At 45.6% G+C, this 14,142-nt stretch overlaps 1 protein-coding gene across 2 annotated transcripts in view; it reads left to right on the top strand.

The window, feature by feature from the left end:
* The window catches only part of LPIN1 (lipin 1), a 180,100-nt gene that overhangs the window by 164,849 nt on the left and 1,109 nt on the right, over window positions 1-14,142 (top strand). The window lies entirely within an intron of this gene.

The raw sequence follows: 14,142 nt of genomic DNA, 5'->3' as shown, positions 1-14,142 counted from the left end.
GACTTTGCTTAATGGCCAAACTAATATTAGTTTGTCTTGCTTGACTGTTTTCCTTTCTTTCTGCATTTTCTCACTTCTCTGATTAAATTTATTCTTTGACTAAAGTTTTTGTACAGACAAAAGGCAAGCAGAGGGCATGGGGGAAGCCCTGTTCTGGGAAGACCCCACAGTCTCCTGCTCAGTTACACTTCCCTCCTTCCACCCTCTTTCTCTCTCTTTCTTCTTTTCTTTCCTTTTAAAAACAATTCTCATTTGTATCTTTTCCCATTACCTTCAATGTTTATTTTTCTAAATTTGTTAGATTTTGCTCTATCGTTTTTATCTTTGTTGATATACTTCAAACGTCTTCTTATATATGAGGATTATGTAAATATTGATCAATTTTATCTAAGTATTCTTATGTATTAAAAAATGAAATCTTTAATTCATTTAGAACTTAGATTATAAAATATAAGTCAGGGCTCTAGTATGGTATTTTTTCCCTAAGTGGTTAGCTAGGAGTTTCATTGCCTTTGCCAAGTAGAATCCTTTTTCTTTCCAGCTGAAACAAAATTATACCATTCCATTTATTTGCCTACCTATATTGGCAAGAGGCTATGATTCTTTCTGTTTTTGTTATTTTAGTTTTAAAGTTCATTTTAATATCTTTTATTGCATGGATCCCCTCCTTTTATTTCTACTCTTCCCCATTCCCTCCCTCATAATGTCCCATTTAGTTTTATAGATTTTTTCCTATAGATAATCTTTAGGATGTCAAGTCTCCCAAGATATTCCACTGTATTTTGATTGAAATTGCATTACCACGACTGGATAAAACAGACTCCAGAAAATAAAGTAAAACAAATAATAGCAGAGTAGAAATTCAGTGTTGTACAAAAGTAATAACAGAGCACCAAATCAAAGTGAAATTTGGATGGAGAGAAAAATGACAGATGTAAAAAGTCAGAAAAAAGATGATGTAAATAAACATGGACTAGAAAAAAGAATAACTGCTAGGCCTAAAGAACAAATCAGAAAAAAATATTCAAAGTAATACAGAATAAAATGTTTCTAAAACCAAATAAGTTGTGAACCTGTCAGGTGAACTTTATCCACTTTCTCCAGAAGATTTAATTAAATCTGACAAACATTTTTACATATCCTGGTGAAAATATTGAATTCCATGGACAACCAAAGAATCCTAAAAAACTTGACAGAAAAAAAAAAAAAGTACAGTGGGAAAAAGTCAAGGAGTCCTCAGACTTCTGTCTACAACATTGGATAAAGGCAGTCAGTGGAATAGCATCTATAAAGTTTGGGAGGATTATGACTCAAAAATTCTATACCCAGCCGAATTGTCCTTTGTAATTTCAACAATTAACAGGCATTTTCTTATTATAGAAGAAAAAATATGTTCATGATAGAAAATAAAAACTTACTATTAAAATTTAAAACAGCTTAAAAACTTAGAACCACATGGAATCCATATTTTTAAAAAAATTCTAGTTTTTCCACTGCTTCCTTTTTCCTGCAGCTGCGTGCGGTGGGGCTTAGGGACTTTGTGGACATAACTTGTTTACATTCATTCTGCTCCCACAGTCCTCACAATGTTGACTGGAATTTGGCTCCATATTTGTACTACCTACCAGGCAGAAACATTTGATTTTGATTTTGGTTAAAGCAGAGTTTAGAAACAAGTTAGGAATGAACACATAGCATGGAAATGAATGGACTTATGTGCCTGTAGATTCGAGATTGAAATGTACTCCTAAGTTTGAATGAAAACGAGGCAAAGCCATTGGAATAAATTCTCAGTCATTTGAAGCTGCATAATCCAGAATTGTCAAGGGGTTCATTTGGAGGAAAGGTCATTGCCATGGGCGGAATTGGGCAGACACAAGTTTGTGTATGCAGTGCTTTATTTAACTTGTGTAACTTTGGCTTCTTAGATCACAGAGCCTATATATATATATTTTTAGCACATATAAAATGATAATTACGTCCATCTTACGTAGTTGTTATGAGGGTTAAATGAAATGATATGTATAATCAGCACAGCAAGACACTGAATATTAACTCGTTAATAAATGATGACTGTTTGTTAAACTAATAATTTAGTAAACGTAATAATTGTTAGCTTCATTTCAATGCTGGATAAAATCAGTGGATATTTGAAACCAAGAGATCAAGAAATGAAACATTCCTTCAATATCTGGGCCAAGTAATTAACTCTCATATTCATAAGCCTTGGTGATACATTATCAAGTACTATAGACCTCTTGTGAATGATAACTTTTTAATGAATTCACCTCAGGGGTACTGATTAGTACTAATTTATAGCTTAGTTTGCATATACTTGAAAGAGGTAAACCTATGTGCCTTTTGTGTGCACGTACTTACGCCTCCTCAGATTGTGCTCTAAGCCAGCCCAGTCCCTCCTCTCAGTCTGTCTTCCTCCTTGTGCATAAGATTTTCCTGCAGTTTTTAATAATCCTGGCCAAACAGGCAAACCATATAGTAATCTGTCCCATTTGCAGGCCTATAGAGATATCTTCCCTCTCTCCCTTTTTCCTTCCATCGGCTCCATTTTCTGCCACTGGCCCTCCTCATGGGATGGAAGCCAAATGCCATCATTGTGTCTTAGTGGAAAGATCTTTAGGTTTGGTGTCAGAAAACTTGGTTTAAGTCTTGGCACCATTAACTATTTACCATTTATGTCACAGAGGCTGTTATTTATCCTCTCTGACACTCAGTTTCCTCTTGGAGGAAGATAGCTTACAGAATATCTACTTTACCAGGTTGTGTAAGAATTGGAAGGATACACAGGTTAAATTGAGTTGCTCTGTTTATGGCTATTTCCAATGGGCGGGTGTTGCAATGTCAGAAACAATAAAGCCATTTCTCTGAAAGGAGAATTCCTCCCTGACTTCCTCCAACAAAGAGAGAAAGGGGGGCTGAGAGAGGCAGAAAGGACGCCACGCAGGGAGGTGGACGTTCTGGCTGGGTCGTCACCCTTTCCCTGAACTGGGCGGACGCTGGCAAGACAAGGGAGGGCTTGGATGTGGCTGGCCTTCTTTCATCCTGAGAAATGGTGAGTGGGGTTGAGGACAAGCCCCAGGGTTGGGGTGGGGGGGGGAGTGTCAAGAGCATGGCTCTGGGTCTGGCATTGCTGCTGTTTGCTGTGTGAGCTTGGAAAATCCACCTAACCTTTCTGAGCCTTATCTTCCTAGCTATTGAATTGAAAGCGATGATAACCATCTCCCTCCCTTACAAAATAGCTGCAGGGATTAGATAAGAAAATGAGTGTGAAAGTGATTTATCAAGTGTAAAGTACTTCGCACATGGTAGTTATTACTGTAGATGATCTCAATGATCCCTTTCAGTCCTAAAGATTTGTGATTCGAAACACAGTGGTCTGAGCAAGAGGCTTATTTTTTCTCAAGCAACTGTCGATATGATTTCCTCCGAGTTTCCAGTTCCTAATGCACAATCAAGGCCCCATCTCCTCCCTGGGAGAAAACGTCCCTCCTTGGGGGCCATGCCTGCCACAGGGATATTGGGGTGACTCAAGGGACAGAGTTGAGCTGCGTTAACTTGAGGATGTAGAGTTGCAAAGTGTAATTGAAACTTTTGAGGTTTAAATTCAGTTTTCTTCAGTCAGATTCAGATTTTTCAAATCCCCTCCCTTTTTGTTTAAACTCAAAAGCTCCAGGAGAGCTTCGATGCCTTCTTGGACGTGAGATCTTCCTTCTGGGGAAGGGGTAGGAGGGACTTCTGATGAACAAAGCGTAAACGAATCTGAAACATATGGATTTGATTTGCCCCACGATTTGCACGTTTAAGTCTTGCATAGAAAAAGGCCTGGAAATGTGGATTTGGTGTTTCCCTCCTAAACTCCAAACATTTATAAATAGATCAAGATGCATGGGGTAGGGAGAACACATTCATTCTTACTGTGGCTGAGTGTCTGGCTTAGAGGAGCCCAACCAGACTGGAGCTGCCTTCAGGGGTCCCGATGAGCCCTTTCAAAGGCTCTCCTGGCCCTCTGCATTTGGACAAGCTTGTCTTATCGGCACGATCAGGTGCCTACATTGTAGGTCCAGTGAAAATGAAAACGCAGGTCTCCATGTTCAAAGGTGAAGAATTTCAAGATGCTGGCTGCAGAGGATTAGAACAAGTAGGGTCCCTGGGCGACGATGCAGGTGACGTGCCTGGGAAGCTGCCTCTGCTTATCCGCCCAGCACACAATTCCTCTCCTTCCCCTAAGTCACCTCCCAAGCTCAGATCTGCTGTTTCCTTCTTAGAGCTTTCCTTGACTCTCCAGGAGGGCGAGGCACCCTCCACTGTGCTCCTAGAGCCTCTTCTTCTCACCTGGATCAGTGCACCCTTTAACCAGCATGGACCGTTTATGTATTCACTTACTCACTCAACAAACATCGACGGCACTGCCTGCTATGCACAGGGCACCGTGCCGAGCGCTGGCAAGCCCATTCCGGGAGCGTGGGGGAGGGGAAACTAACTCAGCCTGGGAGAGTCTAGAGAAGTTTTCTTTTGGAGAGGATGCTTCAATTGAGTCTTGAAGGATAATTAACTGTAAGAAGGGAATTGGGAGGATATGAATAAGACACGGGAGCAGGGAATACCTGGGTCGATGCGTTGCTGCTGCTGCGTGACGCTTGAGACAGAGGCTGAAGTTAAATGGGGCTGGAGAGGTAGGTGGGCATGAGTTTATCAAGGGCCCTGTCAGCCACACAACTTGCTGTGTCTCATCCAGGAAGCCACAGAAAGTTGTCAGCAAGGAGTAAGTAGTCAGATTTGCACTTTGGATGAATGACTCTGGTTGCAGTGGGGAGAGCAGGTCAATACGCGGGGAAGCAGGTAGATAAGTTGAGGTAATTCCAGGCAAGAAATAATGGTGACCTTGAATGAAATAGCAACCGTGGGGAATGAAGAGACATGTATGGATTCAGGAGCCAGGGTGTAAGACTGGTGAGCTTGATGGGATATGGGTGACGGAAGGAGGGGCAAGAAATCGCAGATGAACCCTGGGTTAGGTGACTTGTTTTCTGGTTGTATTTCAAACTGAGATAAATTAGGAAAAGGGTTTTTTTTTTTGCGGGGTGGGGGGGGGGGAATGGGCATGACAATGGAAATGAGCTTTGTCTTGAACAACTTGAATTTGAGGCTCCAGTGGGGGCCTGTATGGAAATGTGCAGCCGGCAGTGGATGTGCCCACGGGGAGAGGTCTGGCTGGAGCTGTAGATTTCAGGGCGTGAGTATATGGGTGGCAGTCGAAGCCCTCCCCTGCCCCATTCAGTAAACTCATCGAGTATCCATAGTAAGATATGACTGGATGGTTTCCACTGCACTTGACAATGAGTTATTATAACTAATAAATGATAAAATCCACATCAGTAGGGATGGGACAGGAAGCAGTAGGTTGAAGAGTAAATGGAAGGTGAGGAAGTAGGAGAGAGGAGGTCAGACAATTAATTTTAGAAGCTTGTGTAAGAAGGAAAGGCGAGCTTGGATGGTGGGCTAAAGAGGGATTTGAATCAAGGGAGGTTATCTTTAAGATGTGTATTAGTTTCCTACGGCTGCTGTAACAAGTCAGCACCAGTTTAGTGGCTTAAAACAACACAGATTTATCCTCTTACAGTTTTGGAGATGACAAGTCCTAAAATCAAGGCATCTGCAGGTTGCATTCCTTATCAGGGAAGGATCTGGTTCCTCACCTTTCGTAGCTTCTAGAGGTTGTCGGCATTTCTTAGCTCGTGGTCCCCTCTTTGCATCAGTCTGACCTCTGCAGCTGTCGTCACATCTTCTGACTCTGACCCTCCTGCCTCCAGCGTATCAGGACGCTTGTGATGACATTTTGGTCCACCTGAACTATCCAGGAAAATCTCTCCATCACAAGGTCCTTAATTTAATCAATCTGCAAAGTCCCTTTTGCTGTATAAAGTGATGTATTCACAGATTCTAGGTGGGAGTATTGTTCCGTCAATCACAGGATGGGAGAGAAGTGAGCACGTTTGAAGTTTGAGGGAAAGGAGGCAGGAAAGAGAGAGAATGGGGGAGAGGGGGGATAGAAAGATAGATAGATATTGCAGATAGAGGAGAGGAAATGATAGTAGTGGGCATCAAGTGCAGGTGGAGAAAAGTTTGGAAAATTGGGAAAAATAAAGTAGTTATGGGAGTGGGTATGTTGGGTTTACAATTTGGGAGGCATGAGGTGGTAGGGCCGTGAGAGGGGTTTATAGGGAACTTGAGGGGAGTGGTAAATGAGTGGAATAATTACTGAAGGAACTTGGGTTGGAGGTGAGTCAGGATAAGCAGAGAGGTGTAAGGGAGGGGCTGAGGATCCAGCTGGCGTCGGAGAGATGACCTTGTAGTTGTTCCCACTCCAGGGTATGCAGTGTCCCCCAAGAGCACCGAGCCACTTGGGTGTAGAAATTCAGAAAAGCTGCAGCTCGCCTGGCAGAGATGGCAGAAGCTATCTCTGGGATGGGCCGCTTTGTGTCAGCCTGGCCGGGCCTCGTGATTCCTCGGCATTTGGCCAGCATTATTCTGGGGGCGTCTGTGAGGATGTTTCTGGATGAGGTTGACATTTGAATAGGTAGGCTGAGTAAAACACGTTGTCCTCCCCGATGTCCCTGGGACCCATCCAATCAGTGAGGACCATTCTAGGACTAAAAGACTGAGGAAGAGGGAGCTTCGCCTGCCTGACGGCCGGAGCTGAGACGTGAGTCCTCTCCTGCCTCAGACTAGAACTGTGCCGCTGGTTCTCCTGGGGCTCCAGCTTGCCCTGCAGACCTTGGGACTTGGCCTCCTTAATCACATGAGCTAATCTCTGATAATCAGTTTCTCTCTCTGTCTCTGCCTGTCTCTGTCTCTATATCATCTCTCTATCTCTGTCTCTATCTCTATATCCTCTTGGCTCTTTTTCTCTGAAGACCACAGACTAATCCAGACTTCAGATTGGGAGAGAAAGGAGGAGAGACCAGGAGGGTGTGGGAAAATGGAGGGATCCAGGATCTGGAGGTCTCTTCAAGGTCAAAGACAGATGTCAAGAGAATGAAGGCAGGAAAGATACGGAAGAATTGGAGGTGGTGGTCAGAGGCAGGATAACGACGTTTAATATTTGTGAGATGCTGGGGCACCACCTCCAGAGAGTCTAGTTAGGTCGGGCTTTCACAGATGGATGTGCAGAGCACCCAGGGTTGAGAACCTCCTTATCAGGAGTTACTGGTAACCGGTATGACGTGGTCTGAGAGGGCTGACTCCTCTGCCCATCATCTGTGATGCCCACCTGCTTCCACGGCGTCTTCCTGTACAGGAGCCCGTATCTGTCCTGTCTCTGCGTGTACTTGCTCCATTTTCCTTTGTGCAGTCGCTTTCCCTGCAGCTCTGAGGAAGGTAGCTTCCTTCAACACTCTGCCGGAACTGTTGGCTGCCTGCTTCTTGTGAATACAGGCATGGCTTCCCTTCTGTTCTTAGTTTCCCACCTCTCCTCTTTCAGTGTTGAATTCCGCCGCTCTGTGGAGAAAGGAGGGGTGTTGTGAATGTCTTTTGGTAGCAAGACTCACTTCCTTATTGGAGTCTGAGCTGAAAACAGGGTCTGCCGTCAGGTAGAAATGTAGACACCATGCATCACACTATTAGAAATAAATCCATGGTTGGAGGCTGGGGGGCAGTGCTCGTTAATCATTTCATGCCGAATACCACATGGGTTGCACCCACACACCCCAGTTTACAAGTCCTTGTAGAGTGATGAATGCACAATGGACCCTCAATAAATAGGTCTGTTCCTCCAACCAAGTGGCCAATAAGAATACGAGTTCTAAAGGACCTATTGAACTGGACTTTGAAAAGCATTAAAAATGATGAAATGCTTACCAGGTGCCAAGGAGCAAAGCAGACCCTGTGTATATATGACATCACCTCATTCTTTCAATAATGATGAAACAGAAAACAAGGCAATGATTTGAGCTCTTCGAGTTCTGGACAACCCTCTCATACCTCTTAGTGCACGAAAACTGTTATTAGAGGCAACAGTCGGTGAGTTTTCATTAGGACTTAACTCTCCCTTTGTTACTTTTGACTTGATTTTTCTGTGTATGATGTTGGTTCGTCCTTTAATTGTCAATATAAGATTAGCACCACCCTGCTGCCTCTTTCTCTCTCTCGTCTTTCTTGTTAACTGTTTATACTCTGACTATGACCAATTCTAAGTATTCTTGGCTAAGGTATTTTTTAAAAAAGTTTTTACTTTATTTAGGAGGATTTGAGAAGAAAGAGGGGATATTTTAAAAGTGTGGAGTGGCCGGAACTGGAAGCTGAATCTCGTAATATCCTTAACGCTTTGGAATAGAGCATCTTCTCCATTCTAGACGTTACTCTACTGTGTAATACTGCATTCACAATCTAGAGCATTAGTGCCCCTTTCACACATCTCCTATTCAAAGATGTTAATTTGTCCTTTGTAAAACATTGTAAATATTCCAGACCCCTGAGAAGAGATCACTTTTCTAGCCGAGGGAAATTTATTCTGAGTTAAGAAGCGTTAAGCTTTTTTTTCTTGGCATCTATCTGAACAAACAGCATGGCTCTGTGGCATCTGAATTTTGCGTTCAGATCAGCATTCTTAAGGAAGCAAGACGACCTGATTTTTACTTTCCCTTGTAAGCACGTTGTGATGAATCCACAAAATGCTTGCGCCCGTCCCCTGTGTCTGGTGGATAGCTTGCGTGATGGTGTTATTTCCAGCAGGGTGGTAGTTTATGGGGAAGCATGGAAGGTTCGGGCAGGGAATAGACGGAATCAGAGAAAGCTTTAGGGAAAAAAATATCAGTGAGACTTAGAAGTAGCTGATTGGGGATGAGCTTCTAAGTCCATGATTTTCCTCTATTATACTCCAGAGTGAAAGAGGCAGAGGAGAAGTAATCAGAAGCACAGGGGAAAATGCCTCGGGTGTCCTGAGACTGGGGAATTTGTTGATGGTATGAACTCATTGGCTGGAGGACAGGCCATTGAGTCGGACCTTCAGGAGGACAAGGGAACTTGCAGAGATGGGAGAAGCTAGATGGCAAGAGTTAGGCAGATGGGTAAGATTGAAACAGTGAAGAAGAGAGGGGATGGGGACCTGTACCTGACCCTGGGGAGGTAGAAGGGGATAGATTTAGGAATCCCAGGTACAACTTGGTACTATGATGCGGGGTCAAGTTAGAAAAGAGGATGAGCAAGTTTAGGGATCAAGACCCAGACCTCAAAGCTGCTTTACCTCCATGAGCCTCAGCTTTCAAATATGTAAAATGGGCACAAACATAGCCCCTTCCTAGAGTTCTGAGAATTAAATGAAGTGATGGTACTGCATAAAGGCTTAGTCCAGAGCCAGGGGCCTGGGACAGAACAGGATGGACATGCACACTGGTTCTGTCCTCTCCCCTTTCCTGGAGGAGGGGATTAACTTTGAAGCAAAGGAAGAGAGGAAGGGGGAAGGTCACAGAGGAGAAGGGTGGAGAAGAGGGGAATCAAGACAGCTCACGTCAGTGGCTCCTAAACTCAAGCCCATTTTCATCTTTTTTTTGCGGTACGCGGGCCGCTCACTGTTGTGGCCTCTCCCGCTGCGGAGCACAGGCTCCGGACGCGCAGGCTCAGCGGCCATGGCTCACGGGCCCAGCCGCTCCGCGGCATGTGGGATCTTCCCGGACCGGGGCACGAACCCGTGTCCCCTGCATCAGCAGGCGGACTCTCAACCACTGCGCCACCAGGGAAGCCCCCCATTTTGATCTTTAATCCTACTATTTTTATTTGAAAATGAGCACAGCACTTTTACAAATGGGGAGGGGAGGAACGTCAAGGTCACCTGGCCAGCACTCTACCTTCATCCAAGTGAGGTCGCTAAGCTGCATTTCATGAGGTGGGGCTTGTCCTGTGTCACACAGCCTGGGAGAGGAGAAGCCAGGCTGAGGCTGCCACCGCGAATTCTGAGTTCTTCCTATTGGTGTCTGGAGGAGGGGAGCCTCCTGGCTGGACCCCATCCGCCTGGCCCGGGACTCATGGCCTCCGGGTGGAGTCCAGCGAATCCACACAGGATTTGGAACCTTCCCCGTGCAACCACCCCATGACTTTTACAGCAAAATCTCTCCCTAAATCTGGCTAGAAGAGTGAGTCCCCGACGACCTTAATCTGAGCAGAAAAACAAATGTGTTAAAGCGATTAGGGCTGTGGTTGGGAAGCACCGGACGCCGTTTCCCGCTCCGGCCCAGGGCAGGACGCCCTTAGGAAGGCGAGACCCACTTTTCTGGTGAGAACCGCTGATAGAAACAGCTCCCTTTTCACAGGTGACAGCATCCCAGGCTGTGCCAGGCCTGCAGCTTCTCCTGTGTGAATCTCGCTATGAGCCAAGTTTATGTTATACTGATTACACTGGAAAACGAAATATTTTGTGTGATACCAACAAAGGCCATGGATACTTAAAAAAAAATTCTTATTGGAGTATAGTTGATTTACAATGTTGTATTAGTTTCTGCTGTACAGAAAAGTGGATCCGTTATACACATACATATAGCCTCTCTTTTTAAAGAGTGGTCATCCCCATATAGGTCATTACAGAGTATTGAGTAGAGTTCCCTGTGGTATACAGTAGGTCCTTATTAGTTATCTATTTTATATACAGTAGTGTGTGTATGTCATTCCCAATCTCCCAATTTATCCCTCCCCTCCCTTACCCCCTGGTAACCATAAGTTTTTTTTCTACAACTGTAACTCTACTTTTGTTTTGTAAATAAGTTCATTTGTACCCTTTTTTTAGATTCCACATATAAGCGATATCATATGATATTTGCCTTTCTCTGTCTAACTTCACTCAGTATGACAATCTCTAGGTTCATCCATGTTGCTGCAAAAAACACAATGGATAATTTTTTTCTTTTCATAAGCCTTGATTTAAAGAGAAGTCTATGCTTAATCATAGCCCATTCGCATCAATTATGTTGTAAGCAGAAGGTACCAGGTGGTGTCTGGAGTCCCAGGTTCTGGTTCTGGCCGGGCTCTGTCCCCATGTGACTCTGGGTGGCTTCTTTCCCTTCCCTTCCCCTCAAGTTCCCTGTTCGTAAAACCAGAGATTTGTTCAACCTCTCCAAGGCCCTTCCCAACTCTGGGTCCTGCTGTGCGCCCCTGAGACTGTCAGCCGCCTCTTTCTCCAGCAGTTAGACACTCAGGAAGGCAAGCGGTGGCCCACTGGGAGCACCTTCATGCTGTAGCTTGTCTTCTTTCCCCTGCCCAGAACAACCTTCACGCCCCTACTCGACCTGGAATCCTCTTTTTCATTCTTTAAGACCTGGCTCAGGCCATACTACTTTCTTAAGCCCTTTTTGACCCTGGTGTGAGAGGTTGGGCGTTTAGTAGTTTGCTAGGGATGCTGTTACAAAGGACAGCGGTCCCTCAGTGTCTGTGGGGCATTGGTTCCAGGATCCCCCGATACCAAAATCCACGGATGCTCAGGTCCTTATATAAAATGGTGTGGTATTTGCATATAACCGACGCACATCTTCCCGTATACTTTAAATCATCTCTAGATTACTTATGATACCTAATATAATATAAATGCCATGTAAATGGTTGCCAGTGCTTGGCAAATTCAAGTTTTGCTTTCTGGAACTTTCTAGATTTTTTTTTTCCAAGTATTTTTGATATAGGGCTGGTTGAATCCAAGGATTCAGAACCTACGGGTCTGGAGGGCCGACTATACCACAAACTAAGTGGCTTAAACAACAGAAATTTATTGCCTCACAGCTCTGGAGGCCCCGACTCCAAGATTAAAGCATTGGCAGGCTTGGTTCCCTCTGTGATGGAGAATCTGTTCCATGCTCGCTCCTAGTTTCTGCTGGGTGGCTGGCAATCTTTGGTATCCTTGGCTTGTACAAGCATCATCCCAATCTGTTTTCATCTTCACCTGGTGTCCCCGTGGGTGTGTCTGTTGCCACATTTTCCCTTTTTATAAGGACACAAGTCACATTGGATGTGGGACACACCCTATTCCAATGTGACCTCACCTTAACAACTACCACTCTATTTTCAAATAAGGTCACATTTGGAGGATCTGAGGATTAGGCCTTCAACATATGAATTTTGGGGGGATGCAATTCAACCCACAACAGGTACCCCTGTGCATGTTTCTGGACTCCCTTCTCTCCCAGCCCCATTAGGCTGTGGACCCGTCTCTCCCAGAGTGGCCAGAGCAACAGACGTGATTCAGCCAGAACCATGCGTCTGGACTGTGGGTCTAAGAAACAGTGGCCAAAGGGAGCAACTATTGCAAAGCTCACATCTGCAACTGGTGGACCAGGAGAGCAGAGGGGCAGATCTTTGTGGGTGGGGCATCAGCTTGGAAGGTGGGAGGAGCTACAGAGGAGGAAGGTGTGGTCAGGGAAGAGAGGACCAGTCAAGACACAGGCAAGGTCACCTAGGTTAGTGCTGCATAATAAAGATGCTAATTGCTTCTGTCCTGGAGCCCTTTGCAGTTTACACACACCTGCAGTTTGACAAGTTCTTTCACATTAAATCCCTGGATGCGTGGGAGATGTCTCTTGCCTGGTGACACTCTTCTAAATTTGTGTAAATGGGCCCTGAGAGGCCAGTCCTTTGTTCATCTGTTTGTCTTCCTGGCCCCCCTTCCTCAGCCACCGGGTATCTAACTCCAGCCTCCAGCCTGGCCTCCCCTGGGGACTGGCCTGGCTACCTTCCCTTTGTGTTGCCTCCTCTTTGTCTCTCTGATTTTATTTCAGAAAATTCCCATCGCACAGCCTAATGGCTGGGAGATTTTTCAGGGGCAGCTCCAGTGGTTGCCTCATGTGTGAAATTTCTTTGAAATCATGTTTTATTTTAAAAATTCATGTAGATTATTGAATTCTATTCCATTTTTCCAAATTTGTGCCAATGTGAAAATACTGTTTGAAACTACTGAGCTTTGCTCTTGCAGAGGTGGGCCTTGCTTCTCCTGTGGCTTGTCGTACCCTTGCCCACCTGTTACATGCAGGTTGCCTGTGCATGCTGGGTCCTGCATTTTTTGCCTGTAGCTTCAGTTTTCTTCCCACTTCTGATCCGGCTGAGCACCCTCATAAGTAAAGTCCTCCCCAGATTTTGGGCCCAGGCTCTCAGTGCTGCTTCCCCTTGGTGGTCCCTGAGACCAGCCCCTCAGTTACACTGGTCCTGGACTCCAGGGCAGGGCCACACATGCCCTCCAGGGAGCACCCCGTCAGATGCCCCATCTTCATCCCTGGACTGGGCTGGGCCCCTGGGATGCTCCCCTCTGTCATGGGGGAGCCGTGAGCCACTTTTAAGCTGCAGTCCTCTGGTTCCTCCTTCCGTGCCCCCAACAGAGTGCCTCTCTTCTCTCAACCAAGAGGAAAAGGCAGAGTGGAAGCCTCCCTGCCACGTCTGCCCAGCCCAGGGCTTTCCACCTCCTCTGGGAGCCATAAAGAGTGTGGGCTTTGGTGTCTGAAGGACTTGGGTTCAAATCTCTCCTTTGTACGGGATCTTGGGCTAGTCTCTCAACTGTGAGGTTCCATTTCCTTCTTTGTAAAATGGGAATATTAATTTCAACTCCAGCTGAGAGAATTAAGAGGGGAAACGTGCAACAAGGCTCGTTAACAGGGTACCCGACACCGAACGGGAACCCTGTGCATTTTCCTCCTAATCTCCTTTCCCTCCCAGTTGGTCTGTTTCTCCCCTGCCGGGACAGGTGATCCTTAGTCCCCTTGCCACAGTCTGCATGACCTCTCTCAAAGCCCCTCCCTTTGGAGGGGTGGGGCCACTGATGTCCCGTTTTGCAGACGGGGAGCCTGTGTCCAGAGGGGTGACTCTACCATGGCCAGCCTGGAGACCAGGCTTTCTCCAAGTCTTCCTCTGACTTAGCCTGGCTGGGCCACGGCCACATCTGGGAGGTGTGCGTTGACTAGAGGATGACCAGGACCAGAGGGAAAATTAGATCTCGTTGTCTTGGCCAAACTGACGTCTAAGATATGTCTTCTCCATCTTGCTCACCTCTCATGGGGCATCTGCCTTCCCTCCCACTGTGTTTTCCTGTACCCACACACCCGTGCCTGACTCTCACCAGAATCTTCTAGTCATTTGTATCTTAAGATACTAATTTTTGTTTCA

The sequence above is a fragment of the Tursiops truncatus genome, chromosome 14 (assembly GCF_011762595.2).
Source record: "Tursiops truncatus isolate mTurTru1 chromosome 14, mTurTru1.mat.Y, whole genome shotgun sequence".
Taxonomy (NCBI): Eukaryota; Metazoa; Chordata; class Mammalia; order Artiodactyla; family Delphinidae; genus Tursiops; species Tursiops truncatus.
The sequence above is the reverse complement of the archived record's forward strand: the minus strand, read 5'-3'. Positions and strand labels throughout refer to the sequence as shown.